The sequence below is a fragment of the Lampris incognitus genome, chromosome 1 (assembly GCF_029633865.1).
Source record: "Lampris incognitus isolate fLamInc1 chromosome 1, fLamInc1.hap2, whole genome shotgun sequence".
Taxonomy (NCBI): domain Eukaryota; kingdom Metazoa; phylum Chordata; class Actinopteri; order Lampriformes; family Lampridae; genus Lampris; species Lampris incognitus.
The window spans coordinates 11,127,607-11,133,606 of record NC_079211.1 but is presented as its reverse complement, the minus strand read 5'-3'; positions in this window follow the sequence as shown (position 1 = coordinate 11,133,606).

Genomic DNA, 6,000 nt, shown 5'->3' with positions numbered 1-6,000 from the left:
TTTGAAGGTGATTTTAATGATCAGCAGCCCCAAATCCATAAAATACACCCAAAAGTGATCAGGATGCAACATCTTTTGTTGTCCAGTTGGCAGTCCTGGGTCGGCTGAGTTCGGAACCGCCAACTAACGTACTATTCATACTACGTATGACGTCAAAATGAGTATGCAGTGCGTTCCAACTACATAGTATGTGAATTTTGTATATGCGAGAAATACAGCCACTGTCCCAGAATGCATTTTGTAGGTTACCGGCAGCGACAGCGAGGACTGACGGGAATTTTAAAGTAAGCCAAAAGAGGGTGGTGGTGTAGCATTGTAGCGGTCTAAGCATCGGCTTTGTGTCGATGCAGTTGCCCACTCGGTCCGGTCTCATCAGATCTGATTATGGCCGGACTCAATGAAGCAGCAATAACTGGCAACGCTGTCTTCGGGAGGGGGCAGAGTCGGCTTGTGTTCGTCACACGAATGCGTCTGTGTGCGTCGGTAAAAGCAGGGGTTCGGGCTGGATTCGCCTTGTCACAGAAGTGGGGAGGCGACTCCTTCGAGACTGCCGGCCGGAGAGATGCAGTTGGTGAACACATGCTGTACGAGGGTGGGTGTTCGAACTAAAATAGGGATCGATTGGCCACAAAATTGGGAGAAAAAAGGGAAAAATCAGAAAAAAAGTAAGCCAAAAGCAGTTGTTATTTTCGCTAATAAGACTGTTACTATATCACTTTATTAAGTTTTAATATTTTTTAGGGAGAGAACGTGGCCGTGCAGAGTTCCATTGTATGGCCAGTTTATGTTGGTAACGCTGCTGCGACGTTTTCAGAGATTTGGGGAGAGCAGCTGGCCGGTGTACTGTACCTGAACGTCCTGGGTCGACAGCAGCGATTCACGGTCACTCATGTGTCATGGGTGTGTGATCTGGGTCATCGGGGCTCGCCTGTTCCCCATCCCCTGATTGGTGTTTCGGTTCACCTGCGCCCGTTTGCCCGAGTGACCCTGATTGCTCCCGATTGCCCGGCTTCACTCACCTGTTCCCCTTTCTCCGATTGGCTGTGCTGTTCCTGCGCACCTGCGCCCAATCTCCCTCTCCTTTCTCCAATTGGCTGTGCTGTTCCTGCGCACCTGTGCCCAATCTCCCTCTCCTTTCTCCGATTGGCTCTGCTGTTCCTGCCTTGTCCTGCGCACCTGTGGCCAATCTCCCTCCCCTTTTTTTAACCTTTACCCAGGGAGTGGTGCTATTGTCCTTGTTTCAATTTCAACGTTATCCAACCCTGGTGAATACATGTACATAGTTGTTGTAAAGTTTGTTTACATTTTACATATTCCCTGACATTTTTTCACAATACTGCACAGATATATTACTAAAAGACATATCAAACTTATTCTTATAACGCTTTTTCATACCTTCTATTGTCAATTTGTCACTTATGTTACTTGTATCTTGCAACACTTGCCTGTTTTTGTCCTTGCACTATGTTAATTGTTATGCATCATCAGACCAAAACAAACTCTACCTACTTGTCAATAAACCTGTTTCTGATGCTGACTGCGTATCTTTTATTTTCATGAACCTTTTTAAATCAACAGTCCTGCCAAGATAATGTTTTTTTATAGTAGCTAAACTAATGCAACCGGTTATTTTCTTGCCCGGTGCGGGATTCGATACGAGGTGTACTGCACCACAACGCGACGTCACTAACCGCTCGGCTAAAGGGTCAGACCCGTTAGCTAGGGGCTAACGTGTCTTATTAGCAGTTTACACTAACTCTTAACATATACATTTCGCAATGCATTATGGGGCAGCAGCGCATACTCCGAAATTCGTGCTAATCTAGTACACATCCGGGTATTTCTCGCGTACACAAACTTCACATACTATGCAGTTGGAACGCACTACTCATTTGACGCCATACTCAGTGCGAACACTACGTTCGTAGGCGGTTCCGACCACAGGGATCCTTCGGTGTGAACAGAATGGCATACTAATCTTTCACTTAGTAGGTAGTATACAGTACGTAGTAGGCGGTTCCGACCACAGCCTGTGAGACGTTAACTAAAAGGATCATTTGGCTTCCGGTTTCCGCCTTCGTGGGAGTCGGCTTCTCGGAGTTACGGAGTCGGAGGCTGTGTCCGAAATCACTATTCCCTACTCCCTAGAACCTTGGAGGTTCTGTGTAGTGGACTACAGAGTGCGCTCGTCGGCAAAATGAGAAAAAAAAAACCCCAAAAACTTTCGGACACTACCCGGGTCATTTTCTCTGCGCCGTTAATTACGTCATTGCTGACGCACAATTAAAACGTGTCAGCGCCGGGTGGACCGTCCAAAATAAATGGTAATAATAATAATATATTTTACTTAAGTAAACGTATCTGATATATTAAATACTTTTAACCAGAAATGGCTTACCTTTGTAGGACAGCTCTCATGGCGTTCTCGCTCCTCTCGTCCGTCTGCCATTTTTCTTTCAGCGCAATGCATGATGGGTAGCACTACAAAATGGCGAACTCCACTCTAAGGTGAGGAGTGAGGGACTCCGGAGTCCTCACAGAGCTTCACCAGCCAAAAGCTCGGCAAGACCGGCCAGGCGATACTTAAAGACATACAAACGATTAAAAAGAACAACAACAAACCTGCAAACAAAGCGCAACACAAGTCAACACGGCGGTCCGGCCAGCTTAACCGCATGCGAACAGGAGCGCGCGCCAACAGGGCTGGAGGCTCGGGACAATACCCGTGACGTCAGCTGGATGTCAGTCGTCAGCCCCGGGTAGCCAGGGACCGAGGAGAGATAACAACTGGACCCCGACAAGACCCCAGCGGACCTCGTCAGTGTTGAAAAGCCACCCATCACACCGGCAACAGCAGGTAAACATGTCCCGTAGCAGTAATGATAATAATAATAATAATAATAATAAAAACATTAATGTAAACTACTAATAAGACGCGTTAACCCCTAGCTAACGGGCCTGACCCTTTAGCCGAGCGGTTAGTGATGTCGCCTTGTGGGACCGTACACTCCGTATCGAATCCCGCACCGGGCAAGAAAATAACCGGTTACATTAATAGTGATGAGGACTATGTCTCTATGGAAACCATGAGAGATATGATGGAGCAGCAGAAATCATCTATATATAGAAATGCTTAACAGACAAGAGGCGAACTTCATGCCCTCCACACCAAAATGGTCCTGGAATCTGCAGCTGCCAGAATTGATGGAATCATGAAAGAGAAAGTAAGACTTTATTATAAAAAACATATTTGTGAAACCTCCGCCCTTCCAAATCATTTGATAGGCCTCTGTCCAACCTTTACATTGATAAATGCGCAGGGATGTAAACAGAGGCGTATCTATGTATGTGTATGTACACATCACACATATACCCAGTGTAGACAAATTGAGATGTTTTGTACAAAAGAAAGATTATCAGAATAAAACATGAATAGTGCACTTTGTTTTTTGGGGGAGGACATGAAATAGTTACAAATGTTATGGAACTTATAATGTATAAAAACAAGTAATGGGAGTATGAAAAGGAAACATAAAGAGTAGCATGAAATAGTTTGTTCAAACGTGACGTAGATATGGACAAGAAAACACAAAAATAAAACCTTGGACATCAGTGGGAAAAGTCTTTACAGTAGTTAATTAAGACCCTCGTGTTGTGAGTTGTTAATTAAACTTTCCCCTCAAACCAGTTTTTGCTTCTCGAGTTCCCGTCACTTCACCGCCTTGTTGAACACAACCGTCAGCCTCCGGGTCGGCCACTTGTGAATGTTGAGACCCCACAACCACAAAAACCTGTGGTTAAAAGGGTGTTGAAGTGTTGAAGTGGGGGGGGGGGGAGAATCCCCTATCCAATTCAAAGATAAGGGAGGTCTTTGTTGGTTCTCAATGACAGCACAGAAAACCCTTTCATATGGAGAGGCTCTGGGATGATGTTAGCCTTTCTGAGAGTCCTCACGCTCACTTTCTTAAGCTCATATCAATGACAGAAAAACAGATTACAGCGATCTCATCTCATCAGGTGAGCGTTTGAGGATTCCTCTCGGACCGCCGGATGATTCGGCAGGTTTCAGTGGATTTACATAAGTCAAGAAGAGCCTATTTATTGTATAGGAGATATGGGAAATAGGTTGCACACTCTTTTCTCCAGTGGCGTATGCTTTATGTGATCATTGTTTGAACGGGTGAACCTTCCTATATCAAATCAGTTGAAAAAAAATGGTGGACAACTTTTCACCAGCAGAATTTTAGAATATGAATGTTTGATGACATGAACCCAAATATCACATGACTGGATCATCTGAAATTGTAATTTTCTATATCTACAAATATATAAACTTTGGACCTGCAAGGCCCTGTGATGGACTGGCGGCCTGTCCAGGGTGTCTCCCTGCCTGCTGCCCAGTGCCTGCTGGGATAGACTCCAGCATCCCCACGACCCTGAGACCAGGATAAGCGGTTTGGATAATGGATGGATGGATGGACCTGCAAGGCATGCTTCGTAAAGGGTTGATAAGTGGTTACTGATTACTTTATCGATGTTAAAAACTCATTTATTAGTGCTTTATAAATCAGTAACAAGAGGCTATAATGCATTAATTAAAAAAAAACAAAACAATGTGGGTTGGTAGGTTGGGAGACGATTTTTTATTCATATATTTTATTTGTTGGGGAGAGTCTCCAACAGACGGTCTCTCAGAAACCACACGGTAAGATGAAGCTAGTGGAGTCATACTCAGCGAGCGGTAATAACATGACCTGAAAATGTTGAGCGATGCATACGCAAAAGTCGATTTCCATGTAACTACTAATTTTAGGGTTGAAGATAGTTAGTCTTGCTAAACCTTGTTTCGCTGAACCCATTACCAAATCTGGATAATGAGAGAAAAATTGATTGGGGACATGAGCATCAGAGAAGTTCTCCAACAAAACTCCATAAAAGATGTACATGTTTGTCAACCTAGGTGGTTTTAATGATAAAGAAAAGAGAAACAAGCACAATCAACTCAGTGGTGTCATAAAACAGCAATATGCTCTGGATTTAGAAGAACTGACTGGGCCCATTAGAGGTAGCGATGTGATAGTTGCTAAGCTAACTCCCTACAGACGAAGGGCCATACCTGAATTTCCAGGCTTTTACTGTGACCATTTGGCAAACAAGCAACACCACTGCAGTTCAAAACTAAGTGTTTAACATATATTTTCTACAAATCTTTGATACTGCTGACAAAACGACTCAAAACATTGGAACGTTTCTAGTATTGCTAGGTGGGGGACGCTGAATTATGTAACACAAGGAGCTCTGGGAAAGGGCAGGATATGTCTGACCAGATTTGGTCGACACCAATCACAACGCTAAATGAGTTTCTCACATCCGTTAGGCCAGACTTGTTAGTGGTTTGTGGTTCAGTGAGCTTCATCTACTCACATGGTTTCCAAGAGAAAGTCTGTGGAGACTCTTCCCATGTGGGCTCCCAACCTGGCAACCCAAAAAGTATTTTTATTAATATGTTGTAATCAATCTATAATAAATGAGTTTTTAACTTTAAGTAATTGGTAACCATTTTACTGTTTATAAAAACCCTTTATAGAATATATTTTATTGTAAAGTATTACCCTCAGCAGCTTTAAGCAATCCTTGTGGGATCCTTTTATTTTCTTTTTTCACACTCGTGAAAAGACTCAGGCTGCTTTAACAAGCTGTTTGCTCATCAAGGAGAGCCAGAGACTTTCACAGGCCCGTCTGTGTTGTGAACTCCAATGATCATGTCGCTCTAAGCCCACAGGAGATAATACCAAGGGCAAACAGGAGAGAGGAGCGGGTCGGATTAGAGGGGAGAAACTCCTATGAGAGAGGAGGTGGTTCTATAGCGTTGGGGTGGATTTTGCTGTGGTGGTGTGCAGACAGGTAGCAGGGGAGGAGGACAAGTTGGACACCTGCTCCCCCAGTCTCCCGCTGGAAACAACTGTCAGTTCAAATCCATTTGAAATGAAACACATCCAC